A 22212-nucleotide genomic window follows, 5' to 3' on the forward strand; every position below is an offset into this window, starting at 1 on the left:
GGCAAGTAGGAGGGGGAATGGTAAAGGATGCTGAACCACTTAAAGCATAGCGGCCTTTTTGAAAGTGGGCTGGGGATACAAAAATAGAGATTATCCCTAATACCAATCCATCTGGAGTATCAGAGCCCAACATGCAAAGTGCAGGGGAAGGTTGAATGAGTTTTGTTCTTTGAGAAGGAAACACTATAGTTCTAAAGTGAGATAGTGCATTTCAACCTCAAAGGCAGCAAATTCCTCAAAGGGAACATTGCTAGCACCAGGATCTAAAGCAGGCTTTAGTAGTGTTGAAGGTTTGTTAACTATCATGACCAACACAATGTGATCCATATTACTTCCTTATTGACAGAAAATATATTCAGGCACAGGCTCCCACTAGAAGGTAATGAGGAAATTCAAATGCTGTGAACGTCTTTTTAATGCCTAAAGGAATGATTGTGAGTTTTACTTGCCATATAATTTGGTGAATTGATGCCGTATGCCGGAAGACTTGCTTTTTTTTTTTCCTTCAGTCTCGGCAAGGCAGAGAAATTCTGTGGTGAAACACTGCCACTGCTGGCCATTCAGTATAATCTGCAGATGGAAAAGTCCACTGTTAGCACAATTTTTATAAAGGGTAAACAGATCAATAGTATGGAGTCTATATTATTGTGAAAATCAACAGCTCATTAGAAAATCAAATCCCAATTTGTGTTTTTAAAATCCCATACTTTTTTTGAATCCCACGCCTCACTTGCTAACACTCTCTAAACAACTGTAGCACATACATTATGACATAGATATATAGATCTTTTTGCCAGCCAAGTGGCAGTGAACCCTTCTCAATTCATTTGTGTTAGGATATGGTACACCATTAGCAATTAAGCCAGCTGATTAGTTGAGAGCGGAAGGGTTATGTTACAATTAATGGGAATAATAAAAACGATGAATAGCATATTTACCATCCTCATTTTAGCCAATTCCTACCAGTTCAGCAATAGTAAAGTTGAGACTCTTATGCTCAAACGCACTTTCACACAAATTCAGAAGTCTAAAAAAATGCCAATTTCTTTAATCTTAACATCTTAGTTTACAGTAGGGCATCCTGTCTACCCTACTACTCATTTAATTACCAAGATGAATGTATCCTACTGCTTAGTAGGCAACAGAGTGGCCCTCATGTCAGACAACATCTTGTTTTTGCTTTATGATGTCCGTTTGCTAGGCAACAGAATGGCCCTCAGGTCAGACAACATTCTTGCTTTAGATTTATGACATCAGAGCACCAGTGGACCAATTGTCCTTGTGGAAGCTGACCACACAGGAGGATGAGATTTCAGAAGTTATGCAGTAGGTTACTATCCGTGTTTGTAAGGCAAGTAGGAGGGGGGAATGGTAAAGGATGCTGAACCACTTAAAGCATAGCGGCCTTTTTGAAAGTGGGCTGGGGATACAAAAATAGAGATTATCCCTAATACCAATCCATCTGGAGTATCAGAGCCCAACATGCAAAGTGCAGGGGAAGGTTAAATGAGTTTTGTTCTTTGAGAAGGAAACACTATAGTTCTAAAGTGAGATAGTGCATTTCAACCTCAAAGGCAGCAAATTCCTCAAAGGGAACATTGCTAGCACCAGGATCTAAAGCAGGCTTTAGTAGTGTTGAAGGTTTGTTAACTATCATGACCAACACAATGTGATCCATATTACTTCCTTATTGACAGAAAATATATTCAGGCACAGGCTCCCACTAGAAGGTAATGAGGAAATTCAAATGCTGTGAACGTCTTTTTAATGCCTAAAGGAATGATTGTGAGTTTTACTTGCCATATAATTTGGTGAATTGATGCCGTATGCCGGAAGACTTGCTTTTTTTTTTTTCCTTGAGTCTCGGCAAGGCAGAGAAATTCTGTGGTGAAACACTGCCACTGCTGGCCATTCAGTATAATCTGCAGATGGAAAAGTCCACTGTTAGCACAATTTTTATAAAGGGTAAACAGATCAATAGTATGGAGTCTATATTATTGTGAAAATCAACAGCTCATTAGAAAATCAAATCCCAATTTGTGTTTTTAAAATCCCATACTTTTTTTGAATCCCACGCCTCACTTGCTAACACTCTCTAAAAAACTGTAGCACATACATTAGGACATAGATATATAGATCTTTTTGCCAGCCAAGTGGCAGTGAACCCTTCTCAATTCATTTGTGTTAGGATATGGTACACCATTAGCAATTAAGCCAGCTGATTAGTTGAGAGCGGAAGGGTTATGTTACAATTAATGGGAATAATAAAAACGATGAATAGCATATTTACCATCCTCATTTTAGCCAATTCCTACCAGTTCAGCAATAGTAAAGTTGAGACCCTTATGCTCAAACGCACTTTCACACAAATTCAGAAGTCTAAAAAAATGCCAATTTCTTTAATCTTAACATCTTAGTTTACAGTAGGGCATCCTGTCTACCCTACTACACATTTAATTACCAAGATGAATGTATCCTACTGCTGAATAGGCAACAGAGTGGCCCTCATGTCAGACAACATCTTGTTTTTGCTTTATGATGTCCGTTTGCTAGGCAACAGAATGGCCCTCAGGTCAGACAACATTCTTGCTTTAGATTTATGACGTCAGAGCACCAGTGGACCAATTGTCCTTGTGGAAGCTGACCACACAGGAGGATGAGATTTTAGAAGTTATGCAGTAGGTTACTATCCGTGTTTGTAAGGCAAGTAGGAGGGGGAATGGTAAAGGATGCTGAACCACTTAAAGCATAGCGGCCTTTTTGAAAGTGGGCTGGGGATACAAAAATAGAGATTATCCCTAATACCAATCCATCTGGAGTATCAGAGCCCAACATGCAAAGTGCAGGGGAAGGTTGAATGAGTTTTGTTCTTTGAGAAGGAAACACTATAGTTCTAAAGTGAGATAGTGCATTTCAACCTCAAAGGCAGCAAATTCCTCAAAGGGAACATTGCTAGCACCAGGATCTAAAGCAGGCTTTAGTAGTGTTGAAGGTTTGTTAACTATCATGACCAACACAATGTGATCCATATTACTTCCTTATTGACAGAAAATATATTCAGGCACAGGCTCCCACTAGAAGGTAATGAGGAAATTCAAATGCTGTGAACGTCTTTTTAATGCCTAAAGGAATGATTGTGAGTTTTACTTGCCATATAATTTGGTGAATTGATGCCGTATGCCGGAAGATTTGCTTTTTTTTTTTCCTTCAGTCTCGGCAAGGCAGAGAAATTCTGTGGTGAAACACTGCCACTGCTGGCCATTCAGTATAATCTGCAGATGGAAAAGTCCACTGTTAGCACAATTTTTATAAAGGGTAAACAGATCAATAGTATGGAGTCTATATTATTGTGAAAATCAACAGCTCATTAGAAAATCAAATCCCAATTTGTGTTTTTAAAATCCCATACTTTTTTTGAATCCCACGCCTCACTTGCTAACACTCTCTAAACAACTGTAGCACATACATTAGGACATAGATATATAGATCTTTTTGCCAGCCAAGTGGCAGTGAACCCTTCTCAATTCATTTGTGTTAGGATATGGTACACCATTAGCAATTAAGCCAGCTGATTAGTTGAGAGCGGAAGGGTTATGTTACAATTAATGGGAATAATAAAAACGATGAATAGCATATTTACCATCCTCATTTTAGCCAATTCCTACCAGTTCAGCAATAGTAAAGTTGAGACTCTTATGCTCAAACGCACTTTCACACAAATTCAGAAGTCTAAAAAAATGCCAATTTCTTTAATCTTAACATCTTAGTTTACAGTAGGGCATCCTGTCTACCCTACTACTCATTTAATTACCAAGATGAATGTATCCTACTGCTGAATAGGCAACAGAGTGGCCCTCATGTCAGACAACATCTTGTTTTTGCTTTATGATGTCCGTGTGCTAGGCAACAGAATGGCCCTCAGGTCAGACAACATTCTTGCTTTAGATTTATGACGTCAGAGCAATTGTCCTTGTGGAAGCTGACCACACAGGAGGATGAGATTTCAGAAGTTATGCAGTAGGTTACTATCCGTGTTTGTAAGGCAAGTAGGAGGGGGAATGGTAAAGGATGCTGAACCACTTAAAGCATAGCGGCCTTTTTGAAAGTGGGCTGGGGATACAAAAATAGAGGTTATCCCTAATACCAATCCATCTTGAGTATCAGAGCCCAACATGCAAAGTGCAGGGGAAGGTTAAATGAGTTTTGTTCTTTGAGAAGGAAACACTATAGTTCTAAAGTGAGATAGTGCATTTCAACCTCAAAGGCAGCAAATTCCTCAAAGGGAACATTGCTAGCACCAGGATCTAAAGCAGGCTTTAGTAGTGTTGAAGGTTTGTTGACCATCATGACCAACACAATGTGATCCATATTACTTCCTTATTGACAGAAAATATATTCAGGCACAGGCTCCCACTAGAAGGTAATGAGGAAATTCAAATGCTGTGAACGTCTTTTTAATGCCTAAAGGAATGATTGTGAGTTTTACTTGCCATATAATTTGGTGAATTGATGCCGTATGCCGGAAGACTTGCTTTTTTTTTTTTCCTTCAGTCTCGGCAAGGCAGAGAAATTCTGTGGTGAAACACTGCCACTGCTGGCCATTCAGTATAATCTGCAGATGGAAAAGTCCACTGTTAGCACAATTTTTATAAAGGGTAAACAGATCAATAGTATGGAGTCTATATTATTGTGAAAATCAACAGCTCATTAGAAAATCAAATCCCAATTTGTGTTTTTAAAATCCCATACTTTTTTTGAATCCCACGCCTCACTTGCTAACACTCTCTAAACAACTGTAGCACATACATTATGACATAGATATATAGATCTTTTTGCCAGCCAAGTGGCAGTGAACCCTTCTCAATTCATTTGTGTTAGGATATGGTACACCATTAGCAATTAAGCCAGCTGATTAGTTGAGAGCGGAAGGGTTATGTTACAATTAATGGGAATAATAAAAACGATGAATAGCATATTTACCATCCTCATTTTAGCCAATTCCTACCAGTTCAGCAATAGTAAAGTTGAGACTCTTATGCTCAAACGCACTTTCACACAAATTCAGAAGTCTAAAAAAATGCCAATTTCTTTAATCTTAACATCTTAGTTTACAGTAGGGCATCCTGTCTACCCTACTACTCATTTAATTACCAAGATGAATGTATCCTACTGCTTAGTAGGCAACAGAGTGGCCCTCATGTCAGACAACATCTTGTTTTTGCTTTATGATGTCCGTTTGCTAGGCAACAGAATGGCCCTCAGGTCAGACAACATTCTTGCTTTAGATTTATGACATCAGAGCACCAGTGGACCAATTGTCCTTGTGGAAGCTGACCACACAGGAGGATGAGATTTCAGAAGTTATGCAGTAGGTTACTATCCGTGTTTGTAAGGCAAGTAGGAGGGGGGAATGGTAAAGGATGCTGAACCACTTAAAGCATAGCGGCCTTTTTGAAAGTGGGCTGGGGATACAAAAATAGAGATTATCCCTAATACCAATCCATCTGGAGTATCAGAGCCCAACATGCAAAGTGCAGGGGAAGGTTAAATGAGTTTTGTTCTTTGAGAAGGAAACACTATAGTTCTAAAGTGAGATAGTGCATTTCAACCTCAAAGGCAGCAAATTCCTCAAAGGGAACATTGCTAGCACCAGGATCTAAAGCAGGCTTTAGTAGTGTTGAAGGTTTGTTAACTATCATGACCAACACAATGTGATCCATATTACTTCCTTATTGACAGAAAATATATTCAGGCACAGGCTCCCACTAGAAGGTAATGAGGAAATTCAAATGCTGTGAACGTCTTTTTAATGCCTAAAGGAATGATTGTGAGTTTTACTTGCCATATAATTTGGTGAATTGATGCCGTATGCCGGAAGACTTGCTTTTTTTTTTTTCCTTGAGTCTCGGCAAGGCAGAGAAATTCTGTGGTGAAACACTGCCACTGCTGGCCATTCAGTATAATCTGCAGATGGAAAAGTCCACTGTTAGCACAATTTTTATAAAGGGTAAACAGATCAATAGTATGGAGTCTATATTATTGTGAAAATCAACAGCTCATTAGAAAATCAAATCCCAATTTGTGTTTTTAAAATCCCATACTTTTTTTGAATCCCACGCCTCACTTGCTAACACTCTCTAAAAAACTGTAGCACATACATTAGGACATAGATATATAGATCTTTTTGCCAGCCAAGTGGCAGTGAACCCTTCTCAATTCATTTGTGTTAGGATATGGTACACCATTAGCAATTAAGCCAGCTGATTAGTTGAGAGCGGAAGGGTGATGTTACAATTAATGGGAATAATAAAAACGATGAATAGCATATTTACCATCCTCATTTTAGCCAATTCCTACCAGTTCAGCAATAGTAAAGTTGAGACCCTTATGCTCAAACGCACTTTCACACAAATTCAGAAGTCTAAAAAAATGCCAATTTCTTTAATCTTAACATCTTAGTTTACAGTAGGGCATCCTGTCTACCCTACTACACATTTAATTACCAAGATGAATGTATCCTACTGCTGAATAGGCAACAGAGTGGCCCTCATGTCAGACAACATCTTGTTTTTGCTTTATGATGTCCGTTTGCTAGGCAACAGAATGGCCCTCAGGTCAGACAACATTCTTGCTTTAGATTTATGACGTCAGAGCACCAGTGGACCAATTGTCCTTGTGGAAGCTGACCACACAGGAGGATGAGATTTTAGAAGTTATGCAGTAGGTTACTATCCGTGTTTGTAAGGCAAGTAGGAGGGGGAATGGTAAAGGATGCTGAACCACTTAAAGCATAGCGGCCTTTTTGAAAGTGGGCTGGGGATACAAAAATAGAGATTATCCCTAATACCAATCCATCTGGAGTATCAGAGCCCAACATGCAAAGTGCAGGGGAAGGTTGAATGAGTTTTGTTCTTTGAGAAGGAAACACTATAGTTCTAAAGTGAGATAGTGCATTTCAACCTCAAAGGCAGCAAATTCCTCAAAGGGAACATTGCTAGCACCAGGATCTAAAGCAGGCTTTAGTAGTGTTGAAGGTTTGTTAACTATCATGACCAACACAATGTGATCCATATTACTTCCTTATTGACAGAAAATATATTCAGGCACAGGCTCCCACTAGAAGGTAATGAGGAAATTCAAATGCTGTAAACGTCTTTTTAATGCCTAAAGGAATGATTGTGAGTTTTACTTGCCATATAATTTGGTGAATTGATGCCGTATGCCGGAAGACTTGCTTTTTTTTTTTTCTTCAGTCTCGGCAAGGCAGAGAAATTCTGTGGTGAAACACTGCCACTGCTGGCCATTCAGTATAATCTGCAGATGGAAAAGTCCACTGTTAGCACAATTTTTATAAAGGGTAAACAGATCAATAGTATGGAGTCTATATTATTGTGAAAATCAACAGCTCATTAGAAAATCAAATCCCAATTTGTGTTTTTAAAATCCCATACTTTTTTTGAATCCCACGCCTCACTTGCTAACACTCTCTAAACAACTGTAGCACATACATTAGGACATAGATATATAGATCTTTTTGCCAGCCAAGTGGCAGTGAACCCTTCTCAATTCATTTGTGTTAGGATATGGTACACCATTAGCAATTAAGCCAGCTGATTAGTTGAGAGCGGAAGGGTTATGTTACAATTAATGGGAATAATAAAAACGATGAATAGCATATTTACCATCCTCATTTTAGCCAATTCCTACCAGTTCAGCAATAGTAAAGTTGAGACTCTTATGCTCAAACGCACTTTCACACAAATTCAGAAGTCTAAAAAAATGCCAATTTCTTTAATCTTAACATCTTAGTTTACAGTAGGGCATCCTGTCTACCCTACTACTCATTTAATTACCAAGATGAATGTATCCTACTGCTGAATAGGCAACAGAGTGGCCCTCATGTCAGACAACATCTTGTTTTTGCTTTATGATGTCCGTGTGCTAGGCAACAGAATGGCCCTCAGGTCAGACAACATTCTTGCTTTAGATTTATGACGTCAGAGCAATTGTCCTTGTGGAAGCTGACCACACAGGAGGATGAGATTTCAGAAGTTATGCAGTAGGTTACTATCCGTGTTTGTAAGGCAAGTAGGAGGGGGAATGGTAAAGGATGCTGAACCACTTAAAGCATAGCGGCCTTTTTGAAAGTGGGCTGGGGATACAAAAATAGAGGTTATCCCTAATACCAATCCATCTTGAGTATCAGAGCCCAACATGCAAAGTGCAGGGGAAGGTTAAATGAGTTTTGTTCTTTGAGAAGGAAACACTATAGTTCTAAAGTGAGATAGTGCATTTCAACCTCAAAGGCAGCAAATTCCTCAAAGGGAACATTGCTAGCACCAGGATCTAAAGCAGGCTTTAGTAGTGTTGAAGGTTTGTTGACTATCATGACCAACACAATGTGATCCATATTACTTCCTTATTGACAGAAAATATATTCAGGCACAGGCTCCCACTAGAAGGTAATGAGGAAATTCAAATGCTGTGAACGTCTTTTTAATGCCTAAAGGAATGATTGTGAGTTTTACTTGCCATATAATTTGGTGAATTGATGCCGTATGCCGGAAGACTTGCTTTTTTTTTTTTCCTTCAGTCTCGGCAAGGCAGAGAAATTCTGTGGTGAAACACTGCCACTGCTGGCCATTCAGTATAATCTGCAGATGGAAAAGTCCACTGTTAGCACAATTTTTATAAAGGGTAAACAGATCAATAGTATGGAGTCTATATTATTGTGAAAATCAACAGCTCATTAGAAAATCAAATCCCAATTTGTGTTTTTAAAATCCCATACTTTTTTTTGAATCCCACGCCTCACTTGCTTACACTCTGTAAACAACTGTAGCACATACATTAGGACATAGATATATAGATCTTTTTGCCAGCCAAGTGGCAGTGAACCCTTCTCAATTCATTTGTGTTAGGATATGGTACACCATTAGCAATTAAGCCAGCTGATTAGTTGAGAGCGGAAGGGTTATGTTACAATTAATGGGAATAATAAAAACGATGAATAGCATATTTACCATCCTCATTTTAGCCAATTCCTACCAGTTCAGCAATAGTAAAGTTGAGACTCTTATGCTCAAACGCACTTTCACACAAATTCAGAAGTCTAAAAAAATGCCAATTTCTTTAATCTTAACATCTTAGTTTACAGTAGGGCATCCTGTCTACCCTACTACTCATTTAATTACCAAGATGAATGTATCCTACTGCTGAATAGGCAACAGAGTGGCCCTCATGTCAGACAACATCTTGTTTTTGCTTTATGATGTCCGTGTGCTAGGCAACAGAATGGCCCTCAGGTCAGACAACATTCTTGCTTTAGATTTATGACGTCAGAGCAATTGTCCTTGTGGAAGCTGACCACACAGGAGGATGAGATTTCAGAAGTTATGCAGTAGGTTACTATCCGTGTTTGTAAGGCAAGTAGGAGGGGGAATGGTAAAGGATGCTGAACCACTTAAAGCATAGCGGCCTTTTTGAAAGTGGGCTGGGGATACAAAAATAGAGGTTATCCCTAATACCAATCCATCTTGAGTATCAGAGCCCAACATGCAAAGTGCAGGGGAAGGTTAAATGAGTTTTGTTCTTTGAGAAGGAAACACTATAGTTCTAAAGTGAGATAGTGCATTTCAACCTCAAAGGCAGCAAATTCCTCAAAGGGAACATTGCTAGCACCAGGATCTAAAGCAGGCTTTAGTAGTGTTGAAGGTTTGTTAACTATCATGACCAACACAATGTGATCCATATTACTTCCTTATTGACAGAAAATATATTCAGGCACAGGCTCCCACTAGAAGTTAATGAGGAAATTCAAATGCTGTGAACGTCTTTTTAATGCCTAAAGGAATGATTGTGAGTTTTACTTGCCATATAATTTGGTGAATTGATGCCGTATGCCGGAAGACTTGCTTTTTTTTTTTTCCTTCAGTCTCGGCAAGGCAGAGAAATTCTGTGGTGAAACACTGCCACTGCTGGCCATTCAGTATAATCTGCAGATGGAAAAGTCCACTGTTAGCACAATTTTTATAAAGGGTAAACAGATCAATAGTATGGAGTCTATATTATTGTGAAAATCAACAGCTCATTAGAAAATCAAATCCCAATTTGTGTTTTTAAAATCCCATACTTTTTTTTGAATCCCACGCCTCACTTGCTAACACTCTGTAAACAACTGTAGCACATACATTAGGACATAGATATATAGATCTTTTTGCCAGCCAAGTGGCAGTGAACCCTTCTCAATTCATTTGTGTTAGGATATGGTACACCATTAGCAATTAAGCCAGCTGATTAGTTGAGAGCGGAAGGGTTATGTTACAATTAATGGGAATAATAAAAACGATGAATAGCATATTTACCATCCTCATTTTAGCCAATTCCTACCAGTTCAGCAATAGTAAAGTTGAGACCCTTATGCTCAAACGCACTTTCACACAAATTCAGAAGTCTAAAAAAATGCCAATTTCTTAATCTTAACATCTTAGTTTACAGTAGGGCATCCTGTCTACCCTACTACACATTTAATTACCAAGATGAATGTATCCTACTGCTGAATAGGCAACAGAGTGGCCCTCATGTCAGACAACATCTTGTTTTTGCTTTATGATGTCCGTTTGCTAGGCAACAGAATGGCCCTCAGGTCAGACAACATTCTTGCTTTAGATTTATGACGTCAGAGCACCAGTGGACCAATTGTCCTTGTGGAAGCTGACCACACAGGAGGATGAGATTTCAGAAGTTATGCAGTAGGTTACTATCCGTGTTTGTAAGGCAAGTAGGAGGGGGAATGGTAAAGGATGCTGAACCACTTAAAGCATAGCGGCCTTTTTGAAAGTGGGCTGGGGATACAAAAATAGAGATTATCCCTAATACCAATCCATCTGGAGTATCAGAGCCCAACATGCAAAGTGCAGGGGAAGGTTGAATGAGTTTTGTTCTTTGAGAAGGAAACACTATAGTTCTAAAGTGAGATAGTGCATTTCAACCTCAAAGGCAGCAAATTCCTCAAAGGGAACATTGCTAGCACCAGGATCTAAAGCAGGCTTTAGTAGTGTTGAAGGTTTGTTAACTATCATGACCAACACAATGTGATCCATATTACTTCCTTATTGACAGAAAATATATTCAGGCACAGGCTCCCACTAGAAGGTAATGAGGAAATTCAAATGCTGTGAACGTCTTTTTAATGCCTAAAGGAATGATTGTGAGTTTTACTTGCCATATAATTTGGTGAATTGATGCCGTATGCCGGAAGACTTGCTTTTTTTTTTTCCTTCAGTCTCGGCAAGGCAGAGAAATTCTGTGGTGAAACACTGCCACTGCTGGCCATTCAGTATAATCTGCAGATGGAAAAGTCCACTGTTAGCACAATTTTTATAAAGGGTAAACAGATCAACAGTATGGAGTCTATATTATTGTGAAAATCAACAGCTCATTAGAAAATCAAATCCCAATTTGTGTTTTTAAAATCCCATACTTTTTTTGAATCCCACGCCTCACTTGCTAACACTCTCTAAACAACTGTAGCACATACATTATGACATAGATATATAGATCTTTTTGCCAGCCAAGTGGCAGTGAACCCTTCTCAATTCATTTGTGTTAGGATATGGTACACCATTAGCAATTAAGCCAGCTGATTAGTTGAGAGCGGAAGGGTTATGTTACAATTAATGGGAATAATAAAAACGATGAATAGCATATTTACCATCCTCATTTTAGCCAATTCCTACCAGTTCAGCAATAGTAAAGTTGAGACTCTTATGCTCAAACGCACTTTCACACAAATTCAGAAGTCTAAAAAAATGCCAATTTCTTTAATCTTAACATCTTAGTTTACAGTAGGGCATCCTGTCTACCCTACTACTCATTTAATTACCAAGATGAATGTATCCTACTGCTTAGTAGGCAACAGAGTGGCCCTCATGTCAGACAACATCTTGTTTTTGCTTTATGATGTCCGTTTGCTAGGCAACAGAATGGCCCTCAGGTCAGACAACATTCTTGCTTTAGATTTATGACATCAGAGCACCAGTGGACCAATTGTCCTTGTGGAAGCTGACCACACAGGAGGATGAGATTTCAGAAGTTATGCAGTAGGTTACTATCCGTGTTTGTAAGGCAAGTAGGAGGGGGGAATGGTAAAGGATGCTGAACCACTTAAAGCATAGCGGCCTTTTTGAAAGTGGGCTGGGGATACAAAAATAGAGATTATCCCTAATACCAATCCATCTGGAGTATCAGAGCCCAACATGCAAAGTGCAGGGGAAGGTTAAATGAGTTTTGTTCTTTGAGAAGGAAACACTATAGTTCTAAAGTGAGATAGTGCATTTCAACCTCAAAGGCAGCAAATTCCTCAAAGGGAACATTGCTAGCACCAGGATCTAAAGCAGGCTTTAGTAGTGATGAAGGTTTGTTAACTATCATGACCAACACAATGTGATCCATATTACTTCCTTATTGACAGAAAATATATTCAGGCACAGGCTCCCACTAGAAGGTAATGAGGAAATTCAAATGCTGTGAACGTCTTTTTAATGCCTAAAGGAATGATTGTGAGTTTTACTTGCCATATAATTTGGTGAATTGATGCGGTATGCCGGAAGACTTGCTTTGTTTTTTTTCCTTGAGTCTCGGCAAGGCAGAGAAATTCTGTGGTGAAACACTGCCACTGCTGGCCATTCAGTATAATCTGCAGATGGAAAAGTCCACTGTTAGCACAATTTTTATAAAGGGTAAACAGATCAATAGTATGGAGTCTATATTATTGTGAAAATCAACAGCTCATTAGAAAATCAAATCCCAATTTGTGTTTTTAAAATCCCATACTTTTTTTGAATCCCACGCCTCACTTGCTAACACTCTCTAAACAACTGTAGCACATACATTATGACATAGATATATAGATCTTTTTGCCAGCCAAGTGGCAGTGAACCCTTCTCAATTCATTTGTGTTAGGATATGGTACACCATTAGCAATTAAGCCAGCTGATTAGTTGAGAGCGGAAGGGTTATGTTACAATTAATGGGAATAATAAAAACGATGAATAGCATATTTACCATCCTCATTTTAGCCAATTCCTACCAGTTCAGCAATAGTAAAGTTGAGACCCTTATGCTCAAACGCACTTTCACACAAATTCAGAAGTCTAAAAAAATGCCAATTTCTTTAATCTTAACATCTTAGTTTACAGTAGGGCATCCTGTCTACCCTACTACACATTTAATTACCAAGATGAATGTATCCTACTGCTGAATAGGCAACAGAGTGGCCCTCATGTCAGACAACATCTTGTTTTTGCTTTATGATGTCCGTTTGCTAGGCAACAGAATGGCCCTCAGGTCAGACAACATTCTTGCTTTAGATTTATGACGTCAGAGCACCAGTGGACCAATTGTCCTTGTGGAAGCTGACCACACAGGAGGATGAGATTTCAGAAGTTATGCAGTAGGTTACTATCCGTGTTTGTAAGGCAAGTAGGAGGGGGAATGGTAAAGGATGCTGAACCACTTAAAGCATAGCGGCCTTTTTGAAAGTGGGCTGGGGATACAAAAATAGAGATTATCCCTAATACCAATCCATCTGGAGTATCAGAGCCCAACATGCAAAGTGCAGGGGAAGGTTGAATGAGTTTTGTTCTTTGAGAAGGAAACACTATAGTTCTAAAGTGAGATAGTGCATTTCAACCTCAAAGGCAGCAAATTCCTCAAAGGGAACATTGCTAGCACCAGGATCTAAAGCAGGCTTTAGTAGTGTTGAAGGTTTGTTAACTATCATGACCAACACAATGTGATCCATATTACTTCCTTATTGACAGAAAATATATTCAGGCACAGGCTCCCACTAGAAGGTAATGAGGAAATTCAAATGCTGTGAACGTCTTTTTAATGCCTAAAGGAATGATTGTGAGTTTTACTTGCCATATAATTTGGTGAATTGATGCCGTATGCCGGAAGACTTGCTTTTTTTTTTTCCTTCAGTCTCGGCAAGGCAGAGAAATTCTGTGGTGAAACACTGCCACTGCTGGCCATTCAGTATAATCTGCAGATGGAAAAGTCCACTGTTAGCACAATTTTTATAAAGGGTAAACAGATCAATAGTATGGAGTCTATATTATTGTGAAAATCAACAGCTCATTAGAAAATCAAATCCCAATTTGTGTTTTTAAAATCCCATACTTTTTTTGAATCCCACGCCTCACTTGCTAACACTCTCTAAACAACTGTAGCACATACATTATGACATAGATATATAGATCTTTTTGCCAGCCAAGTGGCAGTGAACCCTTCTCAATTCATTTGTGTTAGGATATGGTACACCATTAGCAATTAAGCCAGCTGATTAGTTGAGAGCGGAAGGGTTATGTTACAATTAATGGGAATAATAAAAACGATGAATAGCATATTTACCATCCTCATTTTAGCCAATTCCTACCAGTTCAGCAATAGTAAAGTTGAGACTCTTATGCTCAAACGCACTTTCACACAAATTCAGAAGTCTAAAAAAATGCCAATTTCTTTAATCTTAACATCTTAGTTTACAGTAGGGCATCCTGTCTACCCTACTACTCATTTAATTACCAAGATGAATGTATCCTACTGCTTAATAGGCAACAGAGTGGCCCTCATGTCAGACAACATCTTGTTTTTGCTTTATGATGTCCGTTTGCTAGGCAACAGAATGGCCCTCAGGTCAGACAACATTCTTGCTTTAGATTTATGACATCAGAGCACCAGTGGACCAATTGTCCTTGTGGAAGCTGACCACACAGGTGGATGAGATTTCAGAAGTTATGCAGTAGGTTACTATCCGTGTTTGTAAGGCAAGTAGGAGGGGGGAATGGTAAAGGATGCTGAACCACTTAAAGCATAGCGGCCTTTTTGAAAGTGGGCTGGGGATACAAAAATAGAGATTATCCCTAATACCGATCCATCTGGAGTATCAGAGCCCAACATGCAAAGTGCAGGGGAAGGTTAAATGAGTTTTGTTCTTTGAGAAGGAAACACTATAGTTCTAAAGTGAGATAGTGCATTTCAACCTCAAAGGCAGCAAATTCCTCAAAGGGAACATTGCTAGCACCAGGATCTAAAGCAGGCTTTAGTAGTGTTGAAGGTTTGTTAACTATCATGACCAACACAATGTGATCCATATTACTTCCTTATTGACAGAAAATATATTCAGGCACAGGCTCCCACTAGAAGGTAATGAGGAAATTCAAATGCTGTGAACGTCTTTTTAATGCCTAAAGGAATGATTGTGAGTTTTACTTGCCATATAATTTGGTGAATTGATGCCGTATGCCGGAAGACTTGCTTTTTTTTTTTTCCTTTAGTCTCGGCAAGGCAGAGAAATTCTGTGGTGAAACACTGCCACTGCTGGCCATTCAGTATAATCTGCAGATGGAAAAGTCCACTGTTAGCACAATTTGTATAAAGGGTAAACAGATCAATAGTATGGAGTCTATATTATTGTGAAAATCAACAGCTCATTAGAAAATCAAATCCCAATTTGTGTTTTTAAAATCCCATACTTTTTTTGAATCCCACGCCTCACTTGCTAACACTCTCTAAACAACTGTAGCACATACATTAGGACATAGATATATAGATCTTTTTGCCAGCCAAGTGGCAGTGAACCCTTCTCAATTCATTTGTGTTAGGATATGGTACACCATTAGCAATTAAGCCAGCTGATTAGTTGAGAGCGGAAGGGTTATGTTACAATTAATGGGAATAATAAAAACGATGAATAGCATATTTACCATCCTCATTTTAGCCAATTCCTACCAGTTCAGCAATAGTAAAGTTGAGACCCTTATGCTCAAACGCACTTTCACACAAATTCAGAAGGCTAAAAAAATGCCAATTTCTTTAATCTTAACATCTTAGTTTACAGTAGGGCATCCTGTCTACCCTACTACTCATTTAATTACCAAGATGAATGTATCCTACTGCTTAATAGGCAACAGAGTGGCCCTCATGTCAGACAACATCTTGTTTTTGCTTTATGATGTCCGTTTGCTAGGCAACAGAATGGCCCTCAGGTCAGACAACATTCTTGCTTTAGATTTATGACATCAGAGCACCAGTGGACCAATTGTCCTTGTGGAAGCTGACCACACAGGAGGATGAGATTTCAGAAGTTATGCAGTAGGTTACTATCCGTGTTTGTAAGGCAAGTAGGAGGGGGGAATGGTAAAGGATGCTGAACCACTTAAAGCATAGCGGCCTTTTTGAAAGTGGGCTGGGGATACAAAAATAGAGATTATCCCTAATACCAATCCATCTGGAGTATCAGAGCCCAACATGCAAAGTGCAGGGGAAGGTTAAATGAGTTTTGTTCTTTGAGAAGGAAACACTATAGTTCTAAAGTGAGATAGTGCATTTCAACCTCAAAGGCAGCAAATTCCTCAAAGGGAACATTGCTAGCACCAGGATCTAAAGCAGGCTTTAGTAGTGTTGAAGGTTTGTTAACTATCATGACCAACACAATGTGATCCATATTACTTCCTTATTGACAGAAAATATATTCAGGCACAGGCTCCCACTAGAAGGTAATGAGGAAATTCAAATGCTGTGAACGTCTTTTTAATGCCTAAAGGAATGATTGTGAGTTTTACTTGCCATATAATTTGGTGAATTGATGCCGTATGCCGGAAGACTTGCTTTTTTTTTTTTCCTTTAGTCTCGGCAAGGCAGAGAAATTCTGTGGTGAAACACTGCCACTGCTGGCCATTCAGTATAATCTGCAGATGGAAAAGTCCACTGTTAGCACAATTTGTATAAAGGGTAAACAGATCAATAGTATGGAGTCTATATTATTGTGAAAATCAACAGCTCATTAGAAAATCAAATCCCAATTTGTGTTTTTAAAATCCCATACTTTTTTTGAATCCCACGCCTCACTTGCTAACACTCTCTAAACAACTGTAGCACATACATTAGGACATAGATATATAGATCTTTTTGCCAGCCAAGTGGCAGTGAACCCTTCTCAATTCATTTGTGTTAGGATATGGTACACCATTAGCAATTAAGCCAGCTGATTAGTTGAGAGCGGAAGGGTTATGTTACAATTAATGGGAATAATAAAAACGATGAATAGCATATTTACCATCCTCATTTTAGCCAATTCCTACCAGTTCAGCAATAGTAAAGTTGAGACTCTTATGCTCAAACGCACTTTCACACAAATTCAGAAGTCTAAAAAAATGCCAATTTCTTTAATCTTAACATCTTAGTTTACAGTAGGGCATCCTGTCTACCCTACTACTCATTTAATTACCAAGATGAATGTATCCTACTGCTTAATAGGCAACAGAGTGGCCCTCATGTCAGACAACATCTTGTTTTTGCTTTATGATGTCCGTTTGCTAGGCAACAGAATGGCCCTCAGGTCAGACAACATTCTTGCTTTAGATTTATGACATCAGAGCACCAGTGGACCAATTGTCCTTGTGGAAGCTGACCACACAGGAGGATGAGATTTCAGAAGTTATGCAGTAGGTTACTATCCGTGTTTGTAAGGCAAGTAGGAGGGGGGAATGGTAAAGGATGCTGAACCACTTAAAGCATAGCGGCCTTTTTGAAAGTTGGCTGGGGATACAAAAATAGAGAATATCCCTAATACCAATCCATCTGGAGTATCAGAGCCCAACATGCAAAGTGCAGGGGAAGGTTAAATGAGTTTTGTTCTTTGAGAAGGAAACACTATAGTTCTAAAGTGAGATAGTGCATTTCAACCTCAAAGGCAGCAAATTCCTCAAAGGGAACATTGCTAGCACCAGGATCTAAAGCAGGCTTTAGTAGTGTTGAAGGTTTGTTAACTATCATGACCAACACAATGTGATCCATATTACTTCCTTATTGACAGAAAATATATTCAGGCACAGGCTCCCACTAGAAGGTAATGAGGAAATTCAAATGCTGTGAACGTCTTTTTAATGCCTAAAGGAATGATTGTGAGTTTTACTTGCCATATAATTTGGTGAATTGATGCCGTATGCCGGAAGACTTGCTTTTTTTTTTTTTCTTCAGTCTCGGCAAGGCAGAGAAATTCTGTGGTGAAACACTGCCACTGCTGGCCATTCAGTATAATCTGCAGATGGAAAAGTCCACTGTTAGCACAATTTTTATAAAGGGTAAACAGATCAATAGTATGGAGTCTATATTATTGTGAAAATCAACAGCTCATTAGAAAATCAAATCCCAATTTGTGTTTTTAAAATCCCATACTTTTTTTGAATCCCACGCCTCACTTGCTAACACTCTCTAAACAACTGTAGCACATACATTAGGACATAGATATATAGATCTTTTTGCCAGCCAAGTGGCAGTGAACCCTTCTCAATTCATTTGTGTTAGGATATGGTACACCATTAGCAATTAAGCCAGCTGATTAGTTGAGAGCGGAAGGGTTATGTTACAATTAATGGGAATAATAAAAACGATGAATAGCATATTTACCATCCTCATTTTAGCCAATTCCTACCAGTTCAGCAATAGTAAAGTTGAGACTCTTATGCTTAAACGCACTTTCACACAAATTCAGAAGTCTAAAAAAATGCCAATTTCTTTAATCTTAACATCTTAGTTTACAGTAGGGCATCCTGTCTACACTACTACTCATTTAATTACCAAGATGAATGTATCCTACTGCTTAATAGGCAACAGAGTGGCCCTCATGTCAGACAACATCTTGTTTTTGCTTTATGATGTCCGTTTGCTAGGCAACAGAATGGCCCTCAGGTCAGACAACATTCTTGCTTTAGATTTATGACGTCAGAGCAATTGTCCTTGTGGAAGCTGACCACACAGGAGGATGAGATTTCAGAAGTTATGCAGTAGGTTACTATCCGTGTTTGTAAGGCAAGTAGGAGGGGGGAATGGTAAAGGATGCTGAACCACTTAAAGCATAGCGGCCTTTTTGAAAGTGGGCTGGGGATACAAAAATAGAGATTATCCCTAATACCAATCCATCTGGAGTATCAGAGCCCAACATGCAAAGTGCAGGGGAAGGTTAAATGAGTTTTGTTCTTTGAGAAGGAAACACTATAGTTCTAAAGTGAGATAGTGCATTTCAACCTCAAAGGCAGCAAATTCCTCAAAGGGAACATTGCTAGCACCAGGATCTAAAGCAGGCTTTAGTAGTGTTGAAGGTTTGTTAACTATCATGACCAACACAATGTGATCCATATTACTTCCTTATTGACAGAAAATATATTCAGGCACAGGCTCCCACTAGAAGGTAATGAGGAAATTCAAATGCTGTGAACGTCTTTTTAATGCCTAAAGGAATGATTGTGAGTTTTACTTGCCATATAATTTGGTGAATTGATGCCGTATGCCGGAAGACTTGCTTTTTTTTTTTTCCTTTAGTCTCGGCAAGGCAGAGAAATTCTGTGGTGAAACACTGCCACTGCTGGCCATTCAGTATAATCTGCAGATGGAAAAGTCCACTGTTAGCACAATTTTTATAAAGGGTAAACAGATCAATAGTATGGAGTCTATATTATTGTGAAAATCAACAGCTCATTAGAAAATCAAATCCCAATTTGTGTTTTTAAAATCCCATACTTTTTTTGAATCCCACGCATCACTTGCTAACACTCTCTAAACAACTGTAGCACATACATTAGGACATAGATATATAGATCTTTTTGCCAGCCAAGTGGCAGTGAACCCTTCTCAATTCATTTGTGTTAGGATATGGTACACCATTAGCAATTAAGCCAGCTGATTAGTTGAGAGCGGAAGGGTTATGTTACAATTAATGGGAATAATAAAAACGATGAATAGCATATTTACCATCCTCATTTTAGCCAATTCCTACCAGTTCAGCAATAGTAAAGTTGAGACTCTTATGCTCAAACGCACTTTCACACAAATTCAGAAGTCTAAAAAAATGCCAATTTCTTTAATCTTAACATCTTAGTTTACAGTAGGGCATCCTGTCTACCCTACTACTCATTTAATTACCAAGATGAATGTATCCTACTGCTTAATAGGCAACAGAGTGGCCCTCATGTCAGACAACATCTTGTTTTTGCTTTATGATGTCCGTTTGCTAGGCAACAGAATGGCCCTCAGGTCAGACAACATTCTTGCTTTAGATTTATGACATCAGAGCACCAGTGGACCAATTGTCCTTGTGGAAGCTGACCACACAGGAGGATGAGATTTCAGAAGTTATGCAGTAGGTTACTATCCGTGTTTGTAAGGCAAGTAGGAGGGGGAATGGTAAAGGATGCTGAACCACTTAAAGCATAGCGGCCTTTTTGAAAGTGGGCTGGGGATACAAAAATAGAGATTATCCCTAATACCAATCCATCTGGAGTATCAGAGCCCAACATGCAAAGTGCAGGGGAAGGTTAAATGAGTTTTGTTCTTTGAGAAGGAAACACTATAGTTCTAAAGTGAGATAGTGCATTTCAACCTCAAAGGCAGCAAATTCCTCAAAGGGAACATTGCTAGCACCAGGATCTAAAGCAGGCTTTAGTAGTGTTGAAGGTTTGTTAACTATCATGACCAACACAATGTGATCCATATTACTTCCTTATTGACAGAAAATATATTCAGGCACAGGCTCCCACTAGAAGGTAATGAGGAAATTCAAATGCTGTGAACGTCTTTTTAATGCCTAAAGGAATGATTGTGAGTTTTACTTGCCATATAATTTGGTGAATTGAAGCCGTATGCCGGAAGACTTGCTTTTTTTTTTTTTTCTTCAGTCTCGGCAAGGCAGAGAAATTCTGTGGTGAAACACTGCCACTGCTGGCCATTCAGTATAATCTGCAGATGGAAAAGTCCACTGTTAGCACAATTTTTATAAAGGGTAAACAGATCAATAGTATGGAGTCTATATTATTGTGAAAATCAACAGCTCATTAGAAAATCAAATCCCAATTTGTGTTTTTAAAATCCCATACTTTTTTTGAATCCCACGCCTCACTTGCTAACACTCTCTAAACAACTGTAGCACATACATTAGGACATAGATATATAGATCTTTTTGCCAGCCAAGTGGCAGTGAACCCTTCTCAATTCATTTGTGTTAGGATATGGTACACCATTAGCAATTAAGCCAGCTGATTAGTTGAGAGCGGAAGGGTTATGTTACAATTAATGGGAATAATAAAAACGATGAATAGCATATTTACCATCCTCATTTTAGCCAATTCCTACCAGTTCAGCAATAGTAAAGTTGAGACTCTTATGCTCAAACGCACTTTCACACAAATTCAGAAGTCTAAAAAAATGCCAATTTCTTTAATCTTAACATCTTAGTTTACAGTAGGGCATCCTGTCTACCCTACTACTCATTTAATTACCAAGATGAATGTATCCTACTGCTTAATAGGCAACAGAGTGGCCCTCATGTCAGACAACATCTTGTTTTTGCTTTATGATGTCCGTTTGCTAGGCAACAGAATGGCCCTCAGGTCAGACAACATTCTTGCTTTAGATTTATGACATCAGAGCACCAGTGGACCAATTGTCCTTGTGGAAGCTGACCACACAGGAGGATGAGATTTCAGAAGTTATGCAGTAGGTTACTATCCGTGTTTGTAAGGCAAGTAGGAGGGGGGAATGGTAAAGGATGCTGAACCACTTAAAGCATAGCGGCCTTTTTGAAAGTGGGCTGGGGATACAAAAATAGAGATTATCCCTAATACCAATCCATCTGGAGTATCAGAGCCCAACATGCAAAGTGCAGGGGAAGGTTAAATGAGTTTTGTTCTTTGAGAAGGAAACACTATAGTTCTAAAGTGAGATAGTGCATTTCAACCTCAAAGGCAGCAAATTCCTCAAAGGGAACATCGCTAGCACCAGGATCTAAAGCAGGCTTTAGTAGTGTTGAAGGTTTGTTAACTATCATGACCAACACAATGTGATCCATATTACTTCCTTATTGACAGAAAATATATTCAGGCACAGGCTCCCACTAGAAGGTAATGAGGAAATTCAAATGCTGTGAACGTCTTTTTAATGCCTAAAGGAATGATTGTGAGTTTTACTTGCCATATAATTTGGTGAATTGATGCCGTATGCCGGAAGACTTGCTTTTTTTTTTTTCCTTTAGTCTCGGCAAGGCAGAGAAATTCTGTGGTGAAACACTGCCACTGCTGGCCATTCAGTATAATCTGCAGATGGAAAAGTCCACTGTTAGCACAATTTGTATAAAGGGTAAACAGATCAATAGTATGG

General features: G+C 38.9%; 1 protein-coding gene across 1 annotated transcript in view; it reads right to left on the minus strand.

Annotated features, from left to right (window-relative positions):
• The window catches only part of LOC147748898 (uncharacterized), a 71609-nt gene that overhangs the window by 19783 nt on the left and 29614 nt on the right, over window positions 1-22212 (minus strand). The window contains exons 23-39 of the mRNA XM_086936495.1: window positions 22027-22148; window positions 20674-20796; window positions 19323-19444; window positions 17982-18103; window positions 16630-16751; window positions 15278-15399; window positions 13927-14047; window positions 12576-12697; window positions 11225-11345; window positions 9874-9995; window positions 8533-8654; window positions 7194-7314; window positions 5843-5964; window positions 4491-4612; window positions 3152-3272; window positions 1801-1922; window positions 450-570 (exon numbers count right to left, since the gene is read on the minus strand). The gene's annotated coding sequence lies outside the window, so the exon portion shown is untranslated. The remainder of the gene's footprint in view (window positions 1-449; window positions 571-1800; window positions 1923-3151; window positions 3273-4490; window positions 4613-5842; window positions 5965-7193; window positions 7315-8532; window positions 8655-9873; window positions 9996-11224; window positions 11346-12575; window positions 12698-13926; window positions 14048-15277; window positions 15400-16629; window positions 16752-17981; window positions 18104-19322; window positions 19445-20673; window positions 20797-22026; window positions 22149-22212) is intronic.

Source organism: Lissotriton vulgaris, chromosome 1_1 (assembly GCF_964263255.1).
Source record: "Lissotriton vulgaris chromosome 1_1, aLisVul1.2, whole genome shotgun sequence".
Lineage (NCBI taxonomy): Eukaryota > Metazoa > Chordata > Amphibia > Caudata > Salamandridae > Lissotriton > Lissotriton vulgaris.